The sequence below is a fragment of the Triticum aestivum genome, chromosome 3D (genome assembly GCF_018294505.1).
Source record: "Triticum aestivum cultivar Chinese Spring chromosome 3D, IWGSC CS RefSeq v2.1, whole genome shotgun sequence".
Classification (NCBI taxonomy): Eukaryota; Viridiplantae; Streptophyta; class Magnoliopsida; order Poales; family Poaceae; genus Triticum; species Triticum aestivum.
Genome location: NC_057802.1, coordinates 31,107,598 through 31,122,206, shown reverse-complemented (window position 1 = coordinate 31,122,206; position 14,609 = coordinate 31,107,598). Strand labels below are relative to the sequence as shown.

General features: G+C 51.2%; 1 long non-coding RNA gene across 1 annotated transcript; it reads right to left on the bottom strand.

The window, feature by feature from the left end:
* Nucleotides 1–1,737: 1,737 nt before the first annotated feature.
* LOC123073938 (uncharacterized) lies at nucleotides 1,738–4,734 on the bottom strand. Its single transcript, XR_006435801.1, has 5 exons — nucleotides 4,551–4,734; nucleotides 2,676–4,442; nucleotides 2,460–2,575; nucleotides 1,992–2,090; nucleotides 1,738–1,894 (listed from the first exon to the last, which is right to left on the bottom strand). It is a non-coding gene; the product is annotated as an uncharacterized lncRNA (long non-coding RNA).
* Between the last annotated feature and the right edge of the window lie 9,875 nt (nucleotides 4,735–14,609).

Here is a 14,609-nt window from a genome sequence, read left to right as displayed (position 1 = left end):
CGGGGGCCCGCGCGCCTTGACGCCAGAGCGCCGTCTTGGTGCGGAGGTGGTGGAGGTGCTCCGTGAGCTACGTCGCCCGCAGCTGGCGGAGGGCGAGGCAGCGAGAGGGAGGATGCGGGGGATCCCCCAGCGGCGCTGACGAGCTCGGTGATGCGGTCCAACCAGTCCTCGTAGAGGTCGTCAACTGGGCGATAGCGCAGGAGCTCGCGTGCCATGAGCAGCGCGGCCTGCGCGTCTGTGGGAGCGCGACGAGCGTGAGACGCTGAGCCGGCTGGGGTCAGCGACGGCGTGGCGGTACGGCTATCCCGCCGCACGGAGGGGTGCAGCGAGGACGCCTGTTGCTCGTTTCCCGCCGGACCGGTGGCGGCGTTGGCGGCGGGTGACGGGGAACGATGGGGAGGCCCGCCGACAGGGGCTGTCTGAGCGACACGGGCGGCGAGGGCAGCCCGGCGCTCAGCGCGGGCTCGACGCGCGTCCGCCATGGATGCGGTGGAGCGATGGAACGCGGATCGGCGAAAGGAAAGCTTCGGCGCACCCCTACTTGGTGCGCCAAATGTCGGATTTCGGGTTCCGACAAAACCCTCGAGGTTCGAACACTGGGGTGCGCACGAAGATCTCTCCTCCCCTCAGCTCATGCCCTCACCGCGATCTCAAAGCTCAACGCGTCGAACTCACAGAACAAGAGACACAAGGTTTATACTGGTTCGGGCCACCGATGTGGTGTAATACCCTACTCCAGTGTGGTGTGGTGGATTGCCTCTCGGGCTGAGAATGAACAGTTACAAGGGAAGAACAGCCTCCTGAGGAGAGGTGCTCTTGTGCTTGGTGAGCTTGTGTGGATGAGGATGATCTGAATGGCTCGAGATCAGTTGCCTCCAATCTGTCCTTGTTCAGTTCTTGTTTCGTTCTTGTTCAGTTGCCTCCCACTATGGTGGCTAGCCCTATTTATAGAGGCCCTAATCCTCTTCCCAAATGCCGGCGGGAAGGGATGCCACAACGGCCAAATTTGAAGGGAGACAACTAGTACAAGTTATCCTGACTAAATGTGGTCTTCGCCTGCCAAAGGCTCTGGTGGTGATGCCGTCTTGGGCTCCACAGTGACCTCTGTCCTGTCGTCCTGCTGGTCTTAGTCTCGTTGCACTGATATGGAAACCTTTGCCTAATGCCTCGGGACTCCTCGCATGCGCTTGCCTCTTTAGCACCAAAGAGTAAACGAGGACACCGCGCGCGCTGGCGCCCGCCTGGCCCCGGTCGTCATGGCTTACGTCACAGGAACCTCGCGAGGTGCCCCTTGCCTTGATCTCTCCGCCCCTCGCGAGCCAGCCTGGTGAGGCCGCCCCCGAGGAGGTCTTGCGTCGTCCGTCTCGCGAGGCTTGGCCCCTCGCGAGGGACTTGAGTGTTTGTTGGTGAAGATGGGCCGTACAGGGCCGCTGTTGGAGCCACGCCGTGGGTCGCAGGCAGGCAAGTCTGGGGAACCCCGTTCCCTGGACGCCGACATACATAGACATTGTCCAAATATGTTGACTCTTGCCAAAAGAACAAAACCATTGGCCTTTGGTGTGATTTGACTTCTGTATTATACACATTGTACCAGAATTGAGGTACCTCAAAATAGGTTACATCTGAGGATAATATCACATAGTTCTCTCACCAACTGTCAGGCAACTGGAAGCATGCTTGAAACCATTTGATGCTCCTCTCCGTAGGAGAAATAAACTGAACCAAGCCAATCAACTCATCCATGCTTATACCGTAAAAAATGCTTAGTTCAGTCTGTTTAATTTAAAACTAAAAAAAGGAGGAAACAAAATGTACCTAGATAGATGATCGAACAGGGAGGGTAGGGAATGCTATTGTATGCATGGCCAGGGTGCCAACAGACCGTTTGAGCCATCTGCAAGAAATTTTGTGTCGTGAGATACATGTCTATTAATGGGAGCGACAACATACTACTATAAAGCAAGAACCACCAAATCGTCCTAGATCCTCACCATCAGCAGAAAATCGTCTGGTACTTGCGGCAGGTGGGATCTGACCAAATCTGAAAATAAGCTTGCCATCCATCACATATCGGTTTCACATTTTTTTGGCTGTAATAGATAGAAGCCATGAGAATTATATTTCCATGCTCTCTAAATAAGTATGGAGAATGGTGATATGATAACTCAGCGTCAAAAAATAAAATTGAGATATGCGATCTTGTGCTCTCCAAATAAGTATGGAGACTAACTGAATGCGCGTATGATAACTCAGTATCAAAAATAAAATTCAGACATGAGAGCTTGGTGCTCTGTAAAAATAAGTAAGGAGACTAACAGAATGTGCTTAAAAAGGCACACTATTTGCAGGATCTTTTTTATGGTTTAGTCATAAGCGCCTGAATTAAGAATGTGATCGATGTGCTTGTGCATCAGATGCAAAATCAAAAGATTGCACATATATAGTTCCACCTCACATACCTGAATCCTGAAGAAATAGATGTGAGATACCCCTGTTGCCCTGCAGTTAGTCCTTTCTTCCAAGGTAAACGATCAAGTCCTCCATAGTCCATACTGCATCGCTATTTTGTTAGAACCTGATGAGAAAAATGGTACGCTCTCACTGTTACACGGTCTTCACAAAGTCTAAAATGAAAGCAATCTGAATTTTTTATCATCGATGTCCACGCCACTCACATGTGTATTCTCCTATCTCTGGTTCACATACTTGACAATCTGATCCATGCCTCATCCCAAATATACGTATCAGCGTACAACTTGAATCTCTACACATAACAAACATTCCCGCAAAAAAAAACACACACACATTCACGCACTGAAAAAAGGAGAGAATCAAATAAAGAAGGTGAGGGAGGAAGAGCCTGGACTGAAGGCGTCCCTCCTGACCCTCAACGGTGCGCCTCCTAGGGCGTGGTCACTGGCAGCAGACAGCGCCTTTTCCCCATGGCGTTCTCGAGCAGCGGACGACATCTGGCATTGGCGGAGACCCCTTCTTCTCCGCCCAAGGGCTGCAGTTCAGCAACCGGGGCTGCCGGCCTGTCGAGAAGCCACGCTGCTTTGAACGACAGGAAGAGCACATCGGCAACAACATCAGTCCGCTGGGCACTGATTCCCCCCCGGTGGAGGCGTGTGCTTGTGGACGGGCGGCAGCCGATTTGGCGTGGACTGGTGAGCACCACGGGCGGGCCCAAAAATTGAAGGCCTGTCAACGAGCCGAACTCGAGCGAACACAGGCGGACTCGGCTTGAGCTTGGTAGAAGTTCGAGTCGAGCTCGAGCGAGCCCAGGTTGACCTTCGAGCTACACGTTAGGCTTGAGTTTGGCTTGTTAAGACTTCGAGCCGAGCTTGAATCGAGCTTTTAACAAGCCGAACTCAAACAGTTTGTCGAGCCCGAACATACAGCTAAATATAGCAATGAAAAAAAGTAAACTGCGATCAGGCATTCTTTTTGCTCTTTTTTTCTGCATGTGGTGGATCTGAGCTATCGTGTCGTTAGTGTAGCACTTGGCTACATAGACATGGACTAGTTTTGGACGTCGCGAAAGACAAGCTGCACGACCTAGATTTAGCCTATGTTCCTACAAAATGCCCATAGTTTAGCGATGCATGCTCCATCGCATGTGTTTGACCGAGCTTTGCCGAACTGTTCGAGCTCGAGCTCGAATGGCTCGTGAGCTACACGTTAGGCTTGAGTTTGGCTTGTTAAGACTTCAAGCCGAGCTCGAATCGAGCTTTTAACAAGCCGAACTCAAACAGTTTGTCGAGCCCGAACTTTTTTGACAGCCCTACCTGTGTATTCAAAATTTGAAAAGTTTTTTTGGAAGCCTATGGTTTTCCTTTTGACGCGTATAACCGATTATAGCAGCATATTGCACTGGTTGTAATATCTATAAAGGATATCACATAATATATTATATTCATAAAAATTGACCATAACTTGGATTTTTTTCAACATATAGATGTAATAATTGTTCAACATAGCGTGCCAAAATCTATGATATATAGAGGATAGAAATAAAAATAGTAAAAAAGCTTACAAATTGCATGATAAATTTGTGACCCCTGATCCTTAGAAGAATCCTCTTTCAGTGACTAATATTTAAATAATGCTCTTTTTAACGAATTCAAAATTTATAAATATTCTCATGCTACAAATTCAAATGGAAAGTTGCAAATTCTCATGTCTAAACAACTCATAATTGACTGCAAACAACTCTCCACTATCACTATAATTAAATAGAAAGAAAAGTGGTCAAACTAACTTACTTAGTCTTATACTCCCTCCGTCCGAAAATACGTGTCGAATGAATAGATATATCTAGACATATTTAAGTTCTAGATACATCCATTTTTAACCATTTCTTCGACGAGTATTTCCGGACGGAGGGAGTACGTCTGTACTGCAGCCTGCTGGACAGTACGAGAAGAAAACATTGCCCCTGCCTGCAACGATAAATGAATTCAGTTCGATTAAGAAATAAGAATCGGCATGAGAGGAGAAATCCCAATTTCAGAAGGCGAAGGATTAATATATCTAATTAGCAATTGTACCTGAATATGTGGGTTGTGGAGTGGAAATTGCATCGATGCCTGATGTCTGTTGCGGACTGCAGGGATCAGAATCAACGGGGCAAGGGATGGATTTGTTGAGCCGTTCGCGCCGCCGCACCCAGGTGCGATCGCCGATTAGGCGATGGCAACCACTCTGGCCACCTGGCGGCTCGCGTGCGAAGGGTGCGGGTTATCCTGCTGCGTCTGATCGATGGATAATTTTTTTGGGCGATGATGGACGTGTGTGGGCTGTGAGCTACAGCCATTTGGGCCAATGGGCCAAGTCGTGGTGTTGAGGGAAAATAGAGGGTGGGCTCTGTTTTTGGGCTGAAATGCCTATCTATCATGTGTTGCGTATCAGTTTCGTTTTTCCTTATACATACATAGTATATATACAACATATACATAGTTTGTTTTGGCAAAAATCATGGGTATTCAACTGAATACCCTTGAATTGAGGTGGGCCCGCCCCTGAGCACGGAGGCGGCGGCTCGGATTTTTTTTTAATTTTTTTTAACTTGGATCACTGGGGTTCCACATCTTACTCTGACACAAGATCGCTGGCCACCAAAAGGCTTACATCAACCGGTACCTCGTCAGTCCACACTCGGCTAACCACAGTGTCGGCAGATTTGGATGGGCAAACCAAGAAGATAGAGCAGCGGATGAAGAATTGTATGGAGTTTTCGAAACAGAGGCAAAAGAATTGCCTCGCCGATTAATTAAGAAGAAGAGAATTGCCCGGTTGATCTACGGAAAACCGAGCTAAAACCGATACAATCAGATCATAATTGGGTTACTCACCAATCATGATCCCATGAGCACACGTGCAACCCGCCAAACCCTCCTAACACACAATAACTCCTCATGCTTGTACACCACAATTTTGAACCCGACAAAAACATCCCAATAAAAGATAGTGGACCATGCCGAAACCACAATGACGACCCAAACCGTGAGGATGAGCCGAGGGACCGGGAATCACCCATTAAGCAGCTGCGGGCGCCTTACCTATGGCGCCAGTCTTTTTGCCTTTGCACCTTAGTGACTTCTCCTTCACTATACCAGTCCGAGGGCAATCACTCGCCTTCTTGTATTTGCCCTTGAATGTGGTTCCCGTCAGGAGGCAAGCAATCGCCCTTCCAGTTACAGGGCTAACAGTCTCCACGCTAGCGAGCAAGTCACAAAGCTCTTTTGCAAAGAGAGCATTGGAATTATCCGTCGGCGAGGGTGGAATGGGTGCAAAGCCACATGTGAGCGCACATGCGAGTTCACCTCACTCAACTCACATGTCAAGGTTGAATCATGTCCCTCACACATGGTTGCCTGCGTGTCCATCATATGCTTCACTGATAGAGGCGAATCAGAGCTCGCACATAACACTTGAAGCCCGGGCATCACCTGCAGCACCGGAGGCACCACCACTGGAATGGTCCCGCCCTCAGCGGTAGACATCACAGTGGGCAAGGCAGACGGCGATGATGAGTTGTCCATAGCTCTAGGGGAGAAACAACCATAGAGCTCCCCAACCCTATTCTCCACTGAGCCACCAACATCAACCTCACTAGGAGGATGTGGCGTAGGAGCGGATTGCAACACAACCGACACAAAAGAGAGCTTTCCCAGAGCAGCCTCCGCTCGCTCCAGAAAGCTCCCAACGCGCACCAGGAGCTCAGCCTGGGCTGCTAGAGTGGACTGGAGTAGTACATCAGATGGGGTTGCCGACTCAGTGTGAGCGGAAACGACCGATGCCCAGGACCTGCGGTGAAGCACCTTGGAGGGGAGCTGTGTTGGGGAACGTAGTAATTTCAAAAAAATTCCTACGCACACGCAAGATCATGGTGATGCATAGCAACGAGAGGGGAGAGTGTCGTCTACGTACCCTTGTAGGCCGTAAGCGGAAGCGTTATAACAACGTGGCTGATGTAGTCGTACGTCTTCACGATCGACCGATCCTCAGCACCGAACGTACGGCACCTCCGCGTTCAGCACACGTTCAGCTAGGTGACGTCCCGCGAACTCACGATCCAGTAGAGCTTCCGGGAAGAGCTTCGTCAGCACGACGGCGTGGTGACAGTGATGATGATGCTACCGACGCAGGGCTTTGCCTAAGCACCGCTACGATATGACCGAGGTGGATTATGGTGGAGGGGGGCACCGCACACGGCTGGGAGAGATCAATGATCAACTTGTGTGTCCTAGGGTGCCCCCTTGCCCCCGTATATAAAGGAGCAAGGGGGAGGCCGGCTGGCCCTGTAGGGCGCGCCAGGAGGAGGAGTCCTCCTCCTAGTAGGAGTAGGACTCCCCTCTTTCCTACTCCCACTAGGAGGGGGACAGGAAGGGGGGAAGGAGAAGGAAAGGGGGGCGCCGCCCCCCCCTCCTAGTCCAATTCGGACCAGAGGGGGAGGGGCGCGCGGCCTGCCCTGGCCGGCCCCTCTCTCTCTCTCCACTAGGGCCCAACAAGGCCCATTAACCTCCGGGGGGTTCCGGTAACCCCTCCGGCACTCCGGTAAAATCCCGATTTCATCCGGAACTCTTCCGACGTCCAAATATAGGCTTCCAATATATCAATCTTTATGTCTCGACCATTTCGAGACTCCTCGTCATGTCCGTGATCATTTCCGGGACTCCGAACTACCTTCGGTACATCAAAACATATAAACTCATAATACCGATCGTCACAGAACTTTAAGCGTGCGGACCCTACGGGTTCGAGAACTATGTAGACATGACCGAGAAACGTCTCCGGTCAATAACCAATGGCGGAACCTGGATGCTCATATTGGTTCCTACATATTCTACGAAGATCTTTATCGGTCAAACCGCATAACAACATATGTTGTTCCCTTTGTCATCGGTATGTTACTTGCCCGAGATTCGATCATCGGTATCTCAATACCTAGCTCAATCTCGTTAACGGCAAGTCTCTTTACTCGTTCCGTAATGCATCATCCCGCGACTAACTGATTAGTCACATTGCTTGCAAGGCTTATAGTGATGTGCATTACCGAGAGGGCCCAGCGATACCTCTCCGACAATCGGAGTGACAAATCCTAATCTCGATCTATGTCAACTCGACAAGTACCATCGGAGACACCTGTAGAGCACCTTTATAATCACCCAGTTATGTTGTGAGGTTTGGTAGCACACAAAGTGTTCCTCCGGTAATCGGGAGTTGCATAATCTCATAGTCATAGGAACATGTATAAATCATGAAGAAAGCAATAGCAGTAAACTAAACGATCAAGTGCTAAGCTAACGGAATGGGTCAAGTCAATCACATCATTCTCCTAATGATGTGATCCCGTTAATCAAATGACAACTCATGTCTATGGCTAGAAAACTTAACCATCTTTGATCAACGAGCTAGTCAAGTAGAGGCATACTAGTGACACTGTGTTTGTCTATGTATTCACACATGTATTATGTTTCCGGTTAATACAATTCTAGCATGAATAATAAACATTTATCATGATATGAAGAAATAAATAATAACTTTATTATTGCCTCTAGGGCATATTTCCTTCAAGGTGGGATACCATCGGACCATCACAAGGAGTTGGAGCTCGGTAATGCTCGATGTCGAGGCGAGACCGTGGCGGCATGGCAAGACATGCAAGTGAGATGAATGGACGCCAAGCATTGGGACACCCACGCGCCCAGTGGCCGTTCTCCAAACAGCGGGAGCACCTCAAGGGATCTCTGCAATCAGCCACTCGATGACCAGGAGCAAGACATCTGCAACACCTACCAAAGAGCCAAGCCGGAATGGGACGAGGGGGCAATGCCGGAGTTGGCGACTCCAGACGGCGCCGGCCATGCCGAGGCAGCACATCTTGCCATCCTCCACACGCCTCACTCTCATGCATCACACGCTAATCAGTACACTGAGCTACCGGGACAGAGCTTTTGGCAGCATCCTCGTCACCAAGGGAAGCCCAGGACACATGCCGCCCCATGTCTAAGCCCACGGTTTTCATATCGGAAGGACGGGGCGCACACTGGAGCAGAGGTGAGGCGAGCCCCAGATGGAGACGGGCCGCAGCCGGGGACGCGTCGACAGGCACTGTCGAGGACGAGTCGATGATGAGCGCTGCTGGAGACGATGGGGGATGAAGGGTTGTGAAATTAGGGGGGTTGAAAACAAAGGGGAAGCAAAAAATCAAAGGCGAATTGGCGTGTGTTTGGGATGAAGATGGAGGTGCGTACATGTATTTAAACGCGCACGCGGCGACGACTGAGTTCCACAATTGTAGGGTAACTGACGGCGAGCTACTCATTAGAGGTGATGAATGTAGCGATGTCGTTTCGTGTCCGTCGTAGAGCCACCGATGAGATAGTGGCGGCAATAAGAGCGACCGCAGTGAAGACGAACTAATAATTGTGTTTAGTGCGCTTGTGGAGGCGAAAGGGCTGGTGGCGGCGAACGCCCGTGGCGCGTGGGAGCATCGATCGACGCTGCGAAAGGGCTAGCGTTCGCTTGGCTATATTTCTGGGAAAATGTTTATTCTAAGCCGGATGATAACACTCAAACATAAGCCTCGTCCTCTGTGCTTGGATGGTTAGAAGGATTGTGGTATCCTCAGCCCATCAGGGTTCAAGTCCTTGTGCTCGCATTTATTCCTGGATTATTTCAGGATTTTCGGCGATGCGCATTCAGTGGGAAAAGACGTTCTCGTCCACGACGAGGTGCCTACGGTGACTTTTGTTAATTTCAATATGATATACCGGCTCAGTCTTTCGAAGGTACTCATAGGGGTAGGGCGTGCGTGTGTGCGTTCATAGGGATGAGTGTATGCGCGTGTATATAAACACTTGCGTTTGTACTTTGTTAAAAAAACACGCGGAGCCGCTCGTGCACTGCTACGATGCAGTTGCTGGGAGGGGGACGCCTACTTCGTCGTCGGTGCTGCAACGCTGCGGTGCACTCCCGGCACGGCGCTGCAACGCGGTCTGCCGTTGCTGCCACGCATCACAAAGATGCAATCGCCGGAGAGCAGTCGCCGGTGCTGCGACGGGAGGCCGGCACGGGATGGGAGCTGCAATGACGATATCACTGCGATGGGAGTTGCGACGGTGATGTCGGCGCTGCGATGGGAGCTGCGACAGCGACGTCGACGTCGACGCTGCAATGGAGCAACGCCGCGTCGGGGGGCTGCGATAGCGACGTCGAGGTCGGCGCTGCAATGGAGCACCGCCGCATCGGGACGCCGGCGCTGCGACGGGAGCTGAGACAGCGACGTCGACATCTCCACTACAATGGAGCACCACCATGCCAGGACACCGACGCTGCGACGGAAGCATCGGGGGTGCTTCGATGGAACTTCACAAGGGCCCGCCGGTGTTGCGATGAAGCTCTATCGAGGTTGTACAGTGCTACCGTGGAGCTTCGCCGAGGGGCCACCAGTGCTGCAATGGGCTTTGCCGGGGGCCGCCGAGATTGCGATGAAGCTTCATCGAGCGGCCGGTGTTTCAATGGAGCATCACAAGAGTCATCGTGTGATGCGGCGGTGCGCCGCCGTGCCAATGATTGTCTCTCGTCGCCAGCGGCTCCGGGTGTTTCAAAATCGAATGAGAGTAGGGGCTGACGGGCTGATATGCAGGACTGTTATGCGATGTCAGGAGGAGATTGTGTCCCCGTTGACCATTCAAAGGAGCTGACGGAAGGAATCCGACAGTACGATTGGGGCTGATCTAACTGCCAGCGAGGCGGTTTAAAATCCCCTCACATCAGCCGGCTGATTTATAGCACCGTTTTTGAGGCATTTCGCTTGGCAATAGGAGACGCGGCAGCTTCCCCTAAAAAAAGAGAAAAACGCAGCAACATGCCATGGCATGGGCTATCTTTTTTTTTCCTTTGGGCTGGATCGTTCAATGAAGGAAGCTGCAGCCCATGTACCGAAGCTTGGTTGGACAGTCCAAGTTCAAACAGTGAAGGGGAGGCAAGAAATCGAGTCGGGGAAGGTTACGAAGGTAGGGAGCCTTCGAGCGTGCGTGCAGCGGTAACAGCGAAAACAGTGCTCGTGATGCCAGGTTGTGGTGGATCCCTGACTCCCTGAGCCAGTAACTGAAATCTTATGTGGCAGGACGGTTGCAGTGGTTGGTCCCGTATGTAAGTCACCAACAAGATGCTGATGTGGCAGGCCTGTTGAGGTGGATAGGCTGCATGTTAAAAGAAATAACATACTGTGGATGAACTATTTAGGTATTTTATTTTGCTGGTATTCATAACAAAAATAATTCATAGAATAGCATGGACTTGATTCATACCGCTACTGCGCGCCACCCGAGCACAATGAGAGAGAGGATGGAGGCTTCGCCGTCGCCAATGTCGTGCGGGCTTCGCCTCCCTGGTGACGGCGATGGTAGGGAGAGGAGGGGCAACACCGGGTGGCTGCGGCGTAGGGTTCAGGCATGACGCTCACGCGGGAGCGATGGGGATATTTTTCATCACCAACTGTCATCTAGGATCTCCCATGTCGATCATTTCACGATCTCTAGATTGTCTCTTTCGACCGGTTATTTTGCACATCAAGCGAGGTTCGATACACCGAACACCCGTGACTCCGTGAGCTTGCATTGCATGCCAGACCGCCGATCGAGCACCAGGGAAGTCGTCGTCACCTTTACCTACTTTCCCCGTTGGCGCGTGCAGCCAAGCCAACATTCGTTGTCTCTGCTTCCAAGCCCCTCCACTCCTTTAAGGCCAACTCCACCGCACGACCCTAAATCTTACCCCATTTTGTCCGGATTTTGTCCGTATGGGGTAGAAATAGGGAGAACAAACACCGGACAGAGGCCGGACAAACTCCCTGCACCCAACGATGCTACCCCAATTTTTACCCCATATCACCAGCTGTCCGTCCTCGTCATTTCTTCAAACACGTAGCAGGCATAGCAAACTTGACGCCGCCGTGGCCGCTCCCGCTCATGCACGCCCTCGCATCTTCTCGGTCGACGCCGCCGCGGTGGCGCCTGTCGCTCCGGCGCCCGGAGAGGCGCGGCCAGAAGTAGCAGAAGAGCAGCCCGGCGCCCGGAGAGGCGCGACCTTCTCCCCCTCGCGGTGGCGCCTGTCGCTCCGGCGCCCGGAGAGGCGCGGCCAGAAGTAGCAGAAGGCGAGGCCGTCGAGCCGGGCCAGCGCCGGGAGCGCGTCGGCGCCGGACGCGTTCCAGGTGGCCAGCGCGCACGGGGACACCTGGCCGGACTGCTCGTAGCAGCGCCTGCACACGCGCACTACAGCCACACGACGTCGCTGCCTGTGTCGAGCACCATGAGCGCCGGCGGGGCGGGCGTCCCCACCCCGATCTTGGTGAAGTACTCCCCGCTCCCCTAGGCCAGGCCGGACACCACCGGCGCCATGACCCTTCCGCCGCCGCGACGCGTGCCGTTGGCCGCGCCGGCGGCCGCAGAGAGCGGCACTGCCCTCTTCTCGTCCCGCTCCAGCCGGTACGCGAGCAGCTCGGCCCGCTCAGACGGGGCGGAGACACGGTCGAGGAGTGGCAAGGAGGGCTGAGTCTGGACGGGCTTGGCAGAGGCATGGGAGGCGGTGGCGAGCAGGAGAAGGAGCGCGGAGAGGGGGAGCAAAGGCGGAGGCGCCATGGGTGTGAACTGGATGTGGGGCGGTGCTGCTGCTGTACTGAAGTGGAGTGGAGCGGCGTGGTGGGTGCGCGTGGTGGGCAGGTACAGAAAAGGAGAGAGTGACAGGTGGTGTCGAGGGCGGACACAGACGGATGAGGAGGACGCGAAGACGTCCGCTTTGGCCCCAAACCGAGAGCAACTTTGGTCTGAAAATGGGGCAAAAACGGACACTGACTGGACGAAACGTCCGTATGCTCCCATGTGTTGGGTTGTTCGGTTTGTCTGTTTTACCCTAAACAGACATAAACGGACGATTTAGGGTAAATTTGGGTCACGCGATGGAGTTGGCCTAAAGATCGGCTCACCCAACGCCAAAACCTTCATGCCCCGTGACCGAATAGTCTGCCGCGAAATGTGGATATGCAACTGTCCGAGCCGATACTGTATTTGTGCACGCAGTATATATATCCACTCTCGTCAGTTCTTGGCTTCGATCCAGGCTCTAGACCTACCTGTCCCAAGGCCAGACAGCAAGGTACTAGTAGCAGTAGTGACCAAGATCGATGTGCGTAGAACTCACTGTTTCTTTTTACTCTGTATATAAGATTTGGTCAAAGTCAAACTTTAAAAAGTTTGACTTACTTTATAAAAGATAATATAAACATCTACAATACTAAAGTTATATGATATGAAAATTAATTTCATCATGCATCTAATAATATTGATTTCATAGTGTGAATGTTGATATATTTTTCTACAGGGCTAGTCAAACTTTATAAGGTTTGACTTTGACCAAATCTTATATGCAAACTAAAAAGAAACGGAGAGAGTACCGTGCTATTCAACTCAACTACTCAAGCATATGCCTCTGGTATATCTCGGCCGAACTCGATCGATCGGTAGGCAATTACAATGCAACGCGTTGGATTCGGCAGAGTCGTGAAAACACATATTTTTTGATCAACTAGCAAGTTGCCCATTTGTTGCAACAGATTCAAAGTAGAATAATAATTATTCACAAATTTGAAAGAAAATAGTCTAGTTTTGATATACATATATCACTAAAAATATATTATGTTTCACTCAAAATATATTTCTTGGGTTGTTTTGATGAAGTAAGGAAGGAACGTGGTTGGTTTCAAGATACTAAGGGCTTTTCTGTAAATTAAAGCAAGAAGTGGTATATTGCTGCAAAAAGGCCACAACTTACATCATAGTCATTAGACGCAGATTTAATGGTCAGAAATGACGGATGGCAGACACACCATCATCATCAACTAAGTCTTTTACAGGAGTAGAGATATATAGCTCTCCCTACTCTTCCCCATATAATGTATTATGTGGCTTTAGGGCATCTCAAACACTGACCCTCAAACCACCCGCATACGTCCGGACCGCGCAGTCCGGACATGTTGTGCCATCCAACGCGAGCATGTATCGGTAGGACGAGGGATCTAGACCAGTTTTTTCGGCAAACTAGAATCGAACGTTTGGGGCGGGGGAGGGGGGATTGCGGGGGTGTGGACAGCAGACACGTAGGACTCCGACACCTTCGGCACACCCAAAAGGCAGGCGGAGCTCGCACTTTTGTAGATGCCCACCCTGTTTTCGCAGCAAAATCCCACTTCCTTCTTCTATCCCGCCGCTCTCCACCCAATTTCCGCCCTTTTCTCCCACTTTGTTCTTCCCTCCCGTCGCCGCTGCCGCATGGAACCGGAGGATAGCCTGCCGGAGATGAAGGATGTGGTGGAAGTGCTGAAGGATCCGAGCATCACGCTCACCCAGATGGTCAACTCGACGACGTTGCAAAACGATGTTTAAAAAGTGAAATCCACAAAGGAGGAGACACTCAAGAAGCAGGCCGGCGACGGAGGGTGAGCTGGTGGCGGGGAAAGGACTGGGAGGAAACTGGGGACCCAATCGACCGAACAAAAAAACCGCTAAAGAAGATTAGGAGAAGGTTCCGGGGAAAGAGGTGGGAGGGGGAGAGGGCAAAGCGAGAAGGTGCAGCTTCCAAGTTGACGGAGAAGTTCGAGGACTCCTGTTGAAGAGGGAGAGGGCATACATCAAGAAGGTAGCGCTCGAAGAGATGAAAGCCATCCTCGAGAAAGGCATTTCTCGAAGAGAAGAAGGTGCAGATAGTAGTGAAGAAAATATCCCCTAGAGGCAATAATAAAGTTGTTATTTATATTTCCTTATATCATGATAAATGTTTATTATTCATGCTAGAATTATATTAACCGGAGACTTGATACATGTATGAATACATAGACAAAACAAAGTGTCCCTAGTATGCCTCTACTTGACTAGCCCGTTAATCAAAGATGGTTAAGTTTCCTAACCATAGACATGTGTTGTCATTTGATGAACGGGATCACATCATTAGGAGAATGATGTGATGGACAAGACCCATCCGTTAGCTTAGCACTATGATTGTTTAGTTTATTGCTATTGCTTTCTTCATGACTTATACATGTTCCT